Here is a 12,924-nt window from a genome sequence, read left to right on the forward strand (position 1 = left end):
TTGGGCTGCATTACTTCCCCCCCCCCTCCCCCCGTCCCATCCCAAATCCTAATCTTGACCCTTCCAAGTGCTATATAGTCGTAATGGCATGGTGCTTTCCCCTGATAACTCCCTCTCTCTCTCCTAGACGTATTACCTGTTTAGTTGAAAAAGGTACGACTAAGTTTTAACTTTCCCGGCGTCATACATCAAATTTTATCACACATTAAGGAACCCGTTGCCATTTGTCTTGAATTATTTTCATCGTTCAAGTTCCCAAAATAGTAAAGTTTGTCCTCAAGCCGACGAGCACAGACTCGGCGCCCGCCCCACGCTACTGGCCCGGTGGTTAAGTGATCCTTATGTGCTTCATAAACAATGGTTCACGGCCAAGATTGTTTTAAATCACGGCGGTGTTTAGGGCCGCGTCTCTGATGTCTGGTGAACAACCCGTCCTCTTAAAAATAACGTCACCTTTGGCTCGTATGCGCGATATGGCTAAATTTGGACGTAACTTGAAATGAAATCGACTCACAAAAGTGACGTTCTGTTCCGTTTTCTATTTGAGTCGTCCGGCGCACGCGCAGAGGTTATAAGAGGACACTTTAAATTAACGTTTTTCATAACGTTTTGAAACTTTATGAGAATTTCCTGCCCACCTAACCTATCAGAGGACCCTTAACTTACTGTTGTTGAAAAAAAAATCCCAAATTTATTTTCATTTTTTTTTAATTTTCAAATTACGTCCAAATTCGGCCATACGGACAAACGGCCAAAAGCGACGTTCTTTTTAAGAGGACAGGTTGGTCGTGGGCACCCCTGGCACCAGCCCTGCTCCCCTTCTCCCCCCCCCCCCATGATGTTGCTCCCTCTCCTCCCTACCCCCCCTACCCCCATCCCTGCTCTCTCACCCCTCTCCTTGTTCTCTCACCCCTCTCCATGCTCTCTCACCCCTCTCCCTCAGTGATCAAGAAACTGATGATGTCACCAGATGTTCCTGACATCAAACGCCAGGTTGGTGTGGCTCTTTACGTCGTAGAGTCACTTATTGACACATTGTGTAAGTGGACAAGGACAACAATGGGACCACCAGTCCTAGGGAGGAACAACACCAAGACGATGGCTGCTGTTGACACAAGGATCATTAGGTTTCTCAGTTGGAACATTCGTAGCATCAACAAAAGACTGAATGATCTAATTGCATATGTTACCAGTAACAACATAGATATAATTGCTATTCAGGAGCCCTACACGTCTAACATAATAAACAAAACCTCACCAAAGATCAGAGGGTATGCATCCTATACTAACAGTAACGCCACAGGGTTATTAACATACATCAGAAGTGATTTACCGCACATTCTTGTGAGCACGTCACATAATGTACACACACAGTACCATCACTTTCATGTACAAACTGCAGCAGGCCACTTCTCATTCCTCAACGTATATGCCAGAAGCCAGAAACTCAATGTAACATTGCTCCCAGATCTAGACAATAATGGGACAATATACATGGTTACCTTGAGGTGCTTCCTTATCTTGAGGTGCTTCCGGGGCTTAGTGTCCCCGCGGCCCGGTCGTCGACCAGGCCTCCTACCTCCTAGATGGTAGATTTTAATGCTAGACATATTACGCTGGGAGACATTACTAACAACGATAATGGATGCAAATTTACAAAATATGTTTATGACAACAGATTAACTGTGTATACTACGGATACACAAACTCATTTATTGGGAGGCAGACTTGATTATGTAATGGGTAGAAACCTTGTGCAAGATAGGATGGAATGTTCGTTGGTAAATCACTTGGTTAGTGCAGTTTCTGCTTCCTATGAGGTACAGTGTGATGTACCTAATAGACATCAGAGACGGAAAATGAATATTCCATATGGCTTGCAAGACCACTTTATTAATTGTATATAAAAATGGTATTAAGATTACACAATAACGAATGTACAAGCCTTCTCCAGAGATCTCGTTGATACAATTACTACCTACTATGACACATGGGTGTGTTGGGGAACAGGTCGTAAGCCTAGCAGAAGTGGGCAACACCTACCACCACCCAAGTGGGTCCTTGACCCCGTATTTGTTAAAGAACATGAACGAGTAAAGCAACTTGGAGATACGTACAAACGAACCAAAGCACAAGGTGACTTGCATGTATTTCTAGTTGCAAATAGAGAGGTGAGAGACATGAGCAACGTCATACGTAATAAACATTGGGAAGAGTTCCTACAAAGTATAAATGAGCAAACAACACTTGTTGAAGTTTGGGGAAAGATACGGAAAATCTCTAGAAGCAGCCCAACCAAACCGCTGCACCACAGCCTACTAGAACAAGCAAACATCCTCCTTGATCAATGGGCACTAACATCGAGCTACGACTCACTCCCAATTAACATACAGCACAAACTTGATGACACACGCCCCAACAGACAACGAACCATCAATCTTGCCTGTACAGCTATCGACGTGTCGGACCTTAATGATGTAACTGAATGGGAATTAAATCATGCACTAAAGATGGGAAAATCAACTGCTGGAGAGGATGGTATTACTTACAGTCTACTAAGATTAGTCTCACAAGTACTAGGTAATCCATTTTTAGTGTTGTACAGAATGAGTTTAAGTGAAGGAGTATTACCTGATGCTTGGACAAAGAGTGTCATTGTTCCCATCCCCAAACCACACTCAGATAATTATAGACCCATATCTCTAACATCGTGTGTTTGTAAAGTGCTTGAACGTATTGTTCTTAACCGACTCATGTATCGTATACAGGGGCACCTGTCACCCCAACTGTTTGGATTCATGCCTGGGCTCAGTACACAACACTGTTTTGCTGAGTACTTCGCACATATTGAAGCTTTCCCTCAGTCTTCATCGACCTAGCAGCAGCTTTCGATACAGCAAACAGAGAAATCATACTGTAACAGCTTGCCGAGCTGGGAATACAAGGAAAATTATTGAAATGGATAAAGGTTCTATTTGTCTAATCGACAGCATATGTTTTGTTTAATGGTGTTAAAAGCACAGAGAGCAAACACTTTGAACTGGGAACTCCACAAGGAGGGGTCCTCAGCCCCTTGTTGTTCAATGTTCTGATGCATAAACATTAAAGATCTTCCAACTAATAATGAAGACACTGTCATTTGTTATGCTGATGATATAAGTTTACAGGCTGCCACCGAGCCTAGAATGCAAGTTCTGCTCGATGCTTTTGCTACTAGAGCTGAGGAATGTAGCCTCCTTATCTCTGTACAGAAAACTCGTGCCCTCATTCCATGTGGTATTCCACCACCCAATTATCATATAGATGGACGAGCACTTGAGAACTGCGAGTCTTACAGATACCTTGGTGTCCCCATTAACGACCCTGGGTACCTTTCTTCTCTCAAGAGGGGACTGTGGGAGAGATTAAAGCCCTTGCGGGCCCTTGTTGGTGTCAATCATGGACTTAACGTGAGACTTGCTAGAATGTTTTATGTATCATTTATACGCTCTGTGATTGACTACAATGCTCTACATCTCACACTGTATACTGACAAAGAGCTGAAATCTCTTGAAACTTTGCAAAATGAAGCTATGCGTCTCATCCTTGGGGCTCCAAAGTCCACGAGAATAGTTAATATGAGAGCAGAGTTAAAATTACCTACCATAAGTGAGAGAATTTTGTCTATTAGCACAGTTTTCGGCGTGAAGGCATTGAGTAGATCTAGACAACACATGAAGTTTCAAGCTAAACTTTCTAATATGCTGCACTCACCTGAGGTCTATAGAAGAAGAACGAAATCTGATTATGTATATTGGTTCTACAAGGTAGCCAACTCCATCAAAATATTAAATATGTACCCAACTCATCTAATGATTAATCAGCCAATTACTCCATGGGATAACTGGGATCTATCAGTTGATTTTGTAAATGTGCCCAAGAAAGATAGTGTGCACACTACATTATTAAAACAGTTAACACTGAAAAGCATCACTGAAAGTACTCAGAGTATGGGTAACGATGTTTATCAGTGCTATACCGACGGCTCTGTAGAAGAAGGTGGACGATGTACCGGATGTGCATGTAACATATTTGAACAATATTTGAACAATCTTCTCTCGTACATACAGCAATGAAGCGCGTCAATGACTGGGCAAGTACAACTCAAAACGAACTTGCAGGCATATACCTTGCCACAATTTTTAAAAGACAAAGGCAGTGGACTTGAATACTGTGACTCGCAGAGTGCACTCCTGGCATTGAACGCACATAGTAGTGACACCCAGAAAATAGTCAGTGATATTCGAATGAATGTTTTAGCTGCTAAAGAAAACAGATTTGAAATTAAATTCCAATGGATACCATCACATGTTGGCATCTCAAGGCATGATGCTGTTGATATGCTTGCAAAGACAGCATGCAGAAAACCAGTGGTAGAAATTGATATGGGTGTTTCATTAGCAGTGACAAAGAGAATACTTAAACAAATATCTAATGAAGATCTCACCGACCTAACAAATTCACAAAGACCTGAAAGTTGTAGCATTAAATATTATAATAGATATCGTGAGGAGACATTCACATATGGGACTAATAGAACAAGAACCCGGCAATGTAATGTTATAGTGGCCAGAATACGCCTGGGATATAGACGTATCTGGCAGCTTTCTCAAAACCCAAATGTCGAGTACACAATGTGTCAACTTTGTGAAAGAGAAAACATGCACTCACTTGAACATTATTGTAGAATGTCCCATACTGACTGACTTTCGCCCTCCTGGGCTAAGGTATGCTGAACTGTGTAATTACTATATGAGTACTGGAACACTTGATGATATATTGGACTTATACCCAAGATTGACCATGTAATGTATCAATTATACAATGTATGTATGTGATGTAATTATATAACCTGAGCTTGTAAAAGCACCTTAATCACCTTCAGTGATTAAATGCTTAATTGCACACTAGTTTCTCTATCAGCTATCTCACCCTGTCAGAGTAAAAGAGACAAATGTATGTGAATGCATGTGTGTGTGTATATATGTATGTATTTATGCATATGTACGTATATGTGTGTGTGTACTCACCTAGTTGTACTCACCTAGTTGTGCTTGCGGGGGTTGAGCTCTGGCTCTTTGGTCCCGCCTCTCAACTGTCAATCAACAGGTGTACAGGTTCCTGAGCCTACTGGGCTCTATCATATCTACACTTGAAACTGTGTATGGAGTCAGCCTCCACCACATCACTTCCTAATGCATTCCATTTGTCAACCACTCTGACACTAAAACAGTTCCTTCTATTATCTCTGTGGCTCATTTGGGCACTCAGTTTCCACCTGTGTCCCCTAGTGCGTGTGTCCCTTGTGTTAAACAGCCTGTCTTTATCAACCCTGTCAATTCCCTTGAGGATCTTGAATGTGGTGATCATGTCCCCCCTATCTCTTCTGTCTTCCAACGAAGTGAGGTTTAATTCCCGTAGTCTCTCCTCGTAGCTCATACCTCTCAGCTCGGGTATGTATGTATGTATGTATGTGTATAAAGTATATATGGAACCTGATCAGAATTACATTTCACCTTTGTAAATGCACATTAATGACACTATGTAAAAGACACATCGAACACTTTATGTAGGGCATACGCGAATCTGTGTATCTATGTATTTACGTATGTAGGTTAGCATAGCATTTTAAAAGCACCGAATCACCTTCTGTAGTTGAGTGTTCAATAAACCCTTGAACTATATGTTTAACACTTATCTAACCCTGTCCATGGAGGACAGAAGAAAATGTATATATGCTGTGGTAGAAAATATTAATAATGAAAAAAAACCTCCCAGTGCTCTCTCACCCCCTCCCACTTCTCTCACCCCTCTCCCTTCTCTCTCACTCCTCTCCCTGCTCTCTCATCCCTCTCCCTGCTCTCTCACCCCTCTCCCTGCTCTCTCACCCCTCTCCCTGCTCTCCCACCCCTCTCCCTGCTCTCTCCCCCCCTCCCACCTCTTTCACCCATCTCCCTGCTCTACCATCCCTCTCTCAACCCCCCCCCCTTCTTGCTTTCTCAGCCCCCCTTCCTGCTGTGTGTACCCCCCGTCCTTCCGAGCTGACTCACCCCCCGTCTCAAGTAGCCAGCGAGGCTGAGAACACAGGAGCAGCCAGTCATTCATGCGAGGATAGTCAAGAGGTGAATAACAGTGTGGAGGGTGAGTGTTGGTGAGTAGGCTGGGGCAGGGCGGGGCGGGGCGGGGCGGGGCGGGGCGGCGTGCAGAAACACCACCCGCCGCTGTATTTGTTATTGATCATGATGGGCGAGGCGGACACGGCGAGAGAAAGTGAGAAGTGATTGGAAAGGTTGAGGGAAACGGGGAAAACAATGATAAAAAGAGCAGTATCTCCTTTAGGTAAAGACTCCACCCGACCGTGACAGGACTCGAACCTGCAATCTTCGGATCCGAAGTCCGACGCCTTATCCATTAGGCCACACGGTCATGTGGAGGCGTAGAGCGTATAGGCTAATTTCTGTCTCTACTTCCCTAGGAAAATGGTGGTAGGTTACGTCTCGCCTCTTGGGCTCCGCCTTGCTAACTGTTGATTGTTTATTGAGACGAATCTCGATCTTTGTTACTTGTAAAAGTATTTATGAAGCTAAGGCGACGGGGTGACTCTTGAATTGCATTCCACCTACGGTGAAGTTCACATTGAAGTTCAAGTACGCTTATTGAGGCAATAAAAGTACTTTTTTTTTTTTTTTTTTTTGAGATATATACAAGAGTTGTTACATTCTTGTACAGCCACTAGTACGCGTAGCGTTTCGGGCAAGTCCTTAATCCTATGGTCCCTGGAATACGATCCCCTGCCGCGAAGAATCGTTTTTTCATCCAAGTACACATTTTACTGTTGCGTTAAACAGAGGCTACAGTTAAGGAATTGCGCCCAGTAAATCCTCCCCGGCCAGGATACGAACCCATGACATAGCGCTCGCGGAACGCCAGGCGAGTGTCTTACCACTACACCACGGAGACTGTTGTCTCCGTGGTGTAAACAAACAAAACTCCGTGGTGTAATACACACAAACACACTTAGTGTGTGTTTGTGTGTATTTGCTATTTGTGTCGGCAGAACTGAGCTATTAGCTCTTGGACCCGCCTTTATAACCAATCTATTTTTGCCTTTATTATATCTACTACATATATTTTTCTCTTAACACACACACTCGCGCGCGCACACACACACACTGATAGAGCCCAGTAGGCTCAGGAATCTGTACACCAGTTGACTGACAATTGAGAGGCGGGACCAAAGAGCCAAAGCTCAACCCCCGCAAGCACAAACAGGTGAGTACAAATAGGTGAGTACACATTGCGTGTGTTTGCATGTGTATCTCGTAGCTGAGCGGACAGTGCGCAGTATTCGTAATTCTGTGACCCGGGTTCGATTCCCGGGCAAGGGAGGGGGAAATAAAATTAGTAGTTAGTAACAGTTGAGAGGCGGACCGTAAGAGCAGAGCTCAACCCCCGCAAGCACTACTTGGTGAACACACCCCCAAGAAACAGCCTGTAGCAGCTCTAACTCCCAGTACCTATTTATTACTACTAGGTGAACAGGTGCATCAGGGTGAAAGAAACTCAACCCATTTGATTCCGACTCGGCTGGGAATCAAACCTCCTTAGGACTACGACGGGTCGCACTCAGTAGTCCTGAGTGCGACGTGTCCTACGACGTGTCCTACGACGTGTCCTACGACGTGTCCTACGACGTGTCCAGTGTGTTCACTATATGTGTCCGCAGTATCGAACGATTAGCTCTTGGACCCCACGTTTTTAACTAGTCTATTTATCCTCTATTATGTCTACTACACTACGTGTGTTATGTCTACTACACTACGTGTGTTATGTCTACTACACTACGTGTGTTATGTCTCTACACACATCCCCAGTCATCCCAACGCAGGTACTCACCTAATTGTGCTTGCGGGGGTTGAGCTTTGGCTCTTTGGTCCCGCCTCTCAACTGTCAATCAACTGGTGTACAGGTTCTTGAGCCTATTGGGCTCTATCATATCTACACTTGAAACTGTGTATGGAGTCAGCCTCCACCACATCTCTGCCTAATGCATTCCATTTGTCAACCACTCTGACACTAAAAAAGTTCTTTCTAATATCTCTATGATTCATTTGGGCACTTAATTTCCACCTGTGTCCCCAAGTGCGTGTGCCCCTTGTGTTAAATAGCCTGTCTTTATCTATCCTGTCAATTCCTCTGAGAATCTTGTACGTGGTGATCATGTCTCTCCTAACTCTTCTGTCTTCCAGCGACGTAAGGTTTAATTCCCGTCGTCTCTCCTCGTAGCTCATATCTCTCAGCCCGGGTACTAGTCTGGTGGCAAACCTTTGAACTTTTTCCAGTTTAGTCTTATGTAATTTGTAATGTAGTCCAGTTAGTGTGTGTACTCACCTAGTTGTGTTTGCGGGGGTTGAGCTCTGGCTCTTTGGTCCCGCCTCTCAACTGTAAAAGAGCAGTATCTGCTTTAGGTAAAGACTCTACCCGACCGTGACAGGACTCGAACCTGCAATCTTCGGATTCGAAGTCCGACGCCTTATCCATTAGGCCACACGGTCACACACACATATATAGTAGCTATGATAGAGTATAAACAGGTGAGGAGTCAGTACATTAGACAAAGGACCGTCCATACACCAGCACGTCGCATTTTGCCGCATACTTTACTTAAGGCCAAAAACTGTCGCACTAGAAAATGGCAGCGGCTTGCGAAATTGACACACTGCCCCGTTTTCTTTTGGTGGGTCCTCTGGTAGGTTAGGAGGTTAAGGCACATTAGTACGACTTTAGAAAAGACGGGGTCCAAGAGCTAACAGCTCAATCCTGTAGGCACAAATAGTCCTCACCCACCCCGGCTGGTCCCGTCACTACACAACACCTCTACACCCACCCCGGCTGGTCCTGTCACTACACAACACCTCTACACCCACCCCGGCTGGTCCCGTCACTACACTGCACCTCTACACCCACCCCGGCTGGTCCTGTCACTACACTACACCTCTACACCCACCCCGGCTGGTCCCGTCACTACACAACACCTCTACACCCACCCCGGCTGGTCCTGTCACTACACTACACCTCTACACCCACCCCGGCTGGTCCTGTCACTACACAACACCTCTACACCCACCCACCCCGGCTGGTCCTGTCACTACACTGCACCTCTACACCCACCCCGGCTGGTCCTGTCACTACACAACACCTCTACACCCACCCACCCCGGCTGGTCCTGTCACTACACTACACCTCTACACCCACCCCGGCTGGTCCTGTCACTACACTACACCCACCCCAGCTGGTCCTGTCACTACACTACACCTCTACACCCACCCCGGCTGGTCCCGTCACTACACTACACCTCTACACCCACCCCGGCTGGTCCCGTCACTACACAACACCTCTACACCCACCCCAGCTGGTCCCGTCACTACACTACACCTCTACACCCACCCCGGCTGGTCCTGTCACTACACTACACCTCTACACCCACCCCGGCTGGTCCTGTCACTACACTACACCCACCCCAGCTGGTCCCGTCACTACACTACACCTCTACACCCACCCCGGCTGGTCCTGTCACTACACAACACCTCTACACCCACCCCGGCTGGTCCTGTCACTACACTACACCTCTACACCCACCCCGGCTGGTCCTGTCACTACACAACACCTCTACACCCACCCCGGCTGGTCCTGTCACTACACTACACCTCTACACCCACCCCGGCTGGTCCTGTCACTACACTACACCTCTACACCCACCCACCCCGGCTGGTCCCGTCACTACACTACACCTCTACACCCACCCCGGCTGGTCCTGTCACTACACAACACCTCTACACCCACCCCGGCTGGTCCTGTCACTACACTGCACCTCTACACCCACCCCGGCTGGTCCCGTCACTACACAACACCTCTACACCCACCCCAGCTGGTCCTGTCACTACACAACACCTCTACACCCACCCCGGCTGGTCCTGTCACTACACTACACCTCTACACCCACCCCGGCTGGTCCTGTCACTACACAACACCTCTACACCCACCCCAGCTGGTCCTGTCACTACACTACACCTCTACACCCACCCCGGCTGGTCCCGTCACTACACTACACCTCTACACCCACCCCGGCTGGTCCCGTCACTACACAACACCTCTACACCCACCCCGGCTGGTCCTGTCACTACACAACACCTCTACACCCACCCCGGCTGGTCCTGTCACTACACTACACCTCTACACCCACCCCGGCTGGTCCCGTCACTACACTACACCTCTACACCCACCCCAGCTGGTCCTGTCACTACACTACACCTCTACACCCACCCCGGCTGGTCCCGTCACTACACTACACCTCTACACCCACCCCGGCTGGTCCTGTCACTACACTACACCTCTACACCCACCCCGGCTGGTCCTGTCACTACACTACACCTCTACACCCACCCCGGCTGGTCCCGTCACTACACTACACCTCTACACCCACCCCAGCTGGTCCTGTCACTACACTACACCCACCCCGGCTGGTCCTGTCACTACACTACACCTCTACACCCACCCCGGCTGGTCCTGTCACTACACTACACCACTACACCCACCCCGGCTGGTCCTGTCACTACACTACACCTCTACACCCACCCCAGCTGGTCCTGTCACTACACTACACCCACCCCGGCTGGTCCTGTCACTACACTACACCTCTACACCCACCCCGGCTGGTCCTGTCACTACACTACACCTCTACACCCACCCCGGCTGGTCCCGTCACTACACTACACCTCTACACCCACCCCGGCTGGTCCTGTCACTACACTACACCTCTACACCCACCCCGGCTGGTCCTGTCACTACACTACACACACCCCAGCTGGTCCTGTCACTACACTACACCTCTACACCCACCCCGGCTGGTCCCGTCACTACATTACACCTCTACACCCACCCCGGCTGGTCCTGTTACTACACTACACCCACCCCAGCTGGTCCTGTCACAACACTACACCTCTACACCCACCCCGGCTGGTCCCGTCACTACACTACACCTCTACACCCACCCCGGCTGGTCCTGTCACTACACTACACCCACCCCGGCTGGTCCTGTCACTACACTACACCTCTACACCCACCCCGGCTGGTCCTGTCACTACACTACACCTCTACACCCACCCCGGCTGGTCCCGTCACTACACTACACCTCTACACCCACCCCGGCTGGTCCTGTCACTACACTACACCCACCCCAGCTGGTCCTGTCACTACACTACACCTCTACACCCACCCCGGCTGGTCCCGTCACTACACTACACCTCTACACCCACCCCGGCTGGTCCTGTCACTACACTACACCCACCCCGGCTGGTCCTGTCACTACACTACACCTCTACACCCACCCCGGCTGGTCCCGTCACTACACTACACCTCAACACCCACCCCGGCTGGTCCTGTCACTACACTACACCTCTACACCCACCCCGGCTGGTCCTGTCACTACACTACACCTCTACACCCACCCCGGCTGGTCCCGTCACTACACTACACCTCTACACCCACCCCGGCTGGTCCTGTCACTACACTACACCTCTACACCCACCCCGGCTGGTCCCGTCACTACACTACACCTCAACACCCACCCCGGCTTTTCCTGTCACTACACTACACCTCTACACCCACCCCGGCTGGTCCTGTCACTACACTACACCTCAACACCCACCCCGGCGTCCACCTGGCTCCAGCCTCACCCTGTAGCCTCACCCTGTAGCCACACCCTGTAGCCTCACCTGGCTCCAGCCTCACCCTGTAGCCTCACCTGGCTCCAGCCTCACCTGGCTCCAGCCTCACCCTGTAGCCTCACCTGGCTCCAGCCTCACCCTGTAGCCTCACTTGGCTCCAGCCTCACCCTGTAGCCTCACCTGGCTTCAGCCTCACCCTGTAGTCTCACCCTGTAGCCTCACCTGGCTCCAGCCTCACCCTGTAGCCACACCTGGCTCCAACCTCACCCTGTAGCCTCACCTGGCTCCAGCCTCACCCTGTAGCCTCACCTGGCTCCAGCCTCACCCTGTAGCCTCACCTGGCTCCAGCCTCACCCTGTAGCCTCACCTGGCTCCAGCCTCACCCTGTAGCCTCACCTGGCTCCAGCCTCACCCTGTAGGCTCTCCTGGCTCCAGCCTCACCCTGTAGCCTCACCTGGCTCCAGCCTCACCCTGTAGCCTCACCTGGCTCCAGCCTCACCCTGTAGCCTCACCTGGCTCCAGCCTCACCCTGTAGCCTCACCTGGCTCCAGCCTCACCCTGCAGCCTCACCTGGCTCCAGCCTCACCCTGTAGGCTCTCCTGGCTCCAGCCTCACCCTGTAGCCTCACCTGGCTCCAGCCTCACCCTGTAGCCTCACCTGGCTCCAGCCTCACCCTGTAGCCTCACCTGGCTCCAGCCTCACCCTGTAGCCTCACCTGGCTCCAGCCTCACCCTGTAGCCTCACCTGGCTCCAGCCTCACCCTGTAGCCTCACCTGGCTCCAGCCTCACCCTGTAGCCTCACCTGGCTCCAGCCTCACCCTGTAGGCTCTCCTGGCTCCAGCCTCACCCTGTAGCCTCACCTGGCTCCAGCCTCACCCTGTAGCCTCACCTGGCTCCAGCCTCACCCTGTAGCCTCACCTGGCTCCAGCCTCACCCTGTAGCCTCACCTGGCTCCAGCCTCACCCTGTAGCCTCACCTGGCTCCAGCCTCACCCTGTAGCCTCACCTGGCTCCAGCCTCACCCTGTAGCCTCACCTGGCTCCAGCCTCACCCTGTAGCCTCACCTGCCTCCAGCCTCACCCTGTAGCCTCACCTGGCTCCAGCCTCACCCTGTAGCCTCACCTGGCTCCAGCCTCACCCTGTAGCCTCACCTGGCTCCA

General features: G+C 49.7%; 2 non-coding genes across 2 annotated transcripts; both read right to left on the reverse strand.

Annotated features, from left to right (window-relative positions):
* Positions 1-6,392: 6,392 nt before the first annotated feature.
* On the reverse strand, positions 6,393-6,465 carry TRNAR-UCG (transfer RNA arginine (anticodon UCG)). Its single transcript has one exon. It is a non-coding gene; the product is annotated as a tRNA-Arg (tRNA).
* Positions 6,466-8,521: 2,056 nt separating this feature from the next.
* Positions 8,522-8,594, reverse strand: TRNAR-UCG (transfer RNA arginine (anticodon UCG)). The gene has a single exon. It is a non-coding gene; the product is annotated as a tRNA-Arg (tRNA).
* Between the last annotated feature and the right edge of the window lie 4,330 nt (positions 8,595-12,924).

The sequence above is a fragment of the Procambarus clarkii genome, chromosome 16 (assembly GCF_040958095.1).
Source record: "Procambarus clarkii isolate CNS0578487 chromosome 16, FALCON_Pclarkii_2.0, whole genome shotgun sequence".
NCBI classification, from domain to species: Eukaryota; Metazoa; Arthropoda; class Malacostraca; order Decapoda; family Cambaridae; genus Procambarus; species Procambarus clarkii.